This window comes from Capsicum annuum, unplaced genomic scaffold (assembly GCF_002878395.1).
Source record: "Capsicum annuum cultivar UCD-10X-F1 unplaced genomic scaffold, UCD10Xv1.1 ctg80921, whole genome shotgun sequence".
NCBI lineage: Eukaryota > Viridiplantae > Streptophyta > Magnoliopsida > Solanales > Solanaceae > Capsicum > Capsicum annuum.
In genome coordinates, this window is record NW_025891601.1 from 30,687 (window position 1) to 31,610 (window position 924).

Genomic DNA, 924 nt, shown 5'->3' on the forward strand with positions numbered 1-924 from the left:
GTGATCAACATACAATATAATTTGTTAATCTTAACCAGAAAGTTGAACACAGTCTTGACAACTTTTGATTGAATTGCGTCTCATAAACACTACGCGTTCATGGTTCAAATATTTTAATTTCTTTTCCTTTCATAAACACTTAGAGGGTGTTTGAATAGGATTAAAATCTGGTCAAATTAGATTTTAATCACTTTTTTAGCTTTTTTAGGTGTTTGGTAAAATTAAAAAGAGCTTAAAAAAAACTAAAAGTGGATTAAAAAAAACAAAAATTGAGAAGCTCGATACCCCCAGCTTTTTACTTTTTAGATTAAAATTTTTTTAGGTTTGACCAAAATATTTACCTTTTGATCCTTTATATTTTCTTCTAATTCCAACAATATCCTAAACTTTGTAGCCCTTATTGATTTTTTCTTTCTTTTTCTTTTTACTACTTTTTTTCATCTTTTTCCTCCAATTTTCTCTTCATCTTTCTCCTTTATTTTCTCAAAAATTTTATCGTTAAATCGAGCTTGTGGTAAGTTCTTCTCTATCCGTTCATATAGAATCTCCGCATGTTATTTAAATTTTAAAAGTTATTCTTTCTAATAGTTTGTTTCATTCCTAAATAATTTATATTGTTTACAAGCTTGCAATATTACAATATAATACTATATTTATATAAAAAATATCTTAAAATTTTTAATTTTTAATATTTAAAAATAAAAAAGTAACTTATATTTATAAATTGACCTGACATAATCACTTTACGTTGAAAGTGTATTTAAATAGAAATTATATTTGAAGTATTAGAATTAAAAATCATAAATAACTCACGTTATTATGTGTTAACAGTTTTAAGGATATTTAAGTCATTTTGACAACAAAAAAGTGATTGACAACACTTATTTACCAAAAACATCAACGGATTTTTTTTCAATTTCAGCA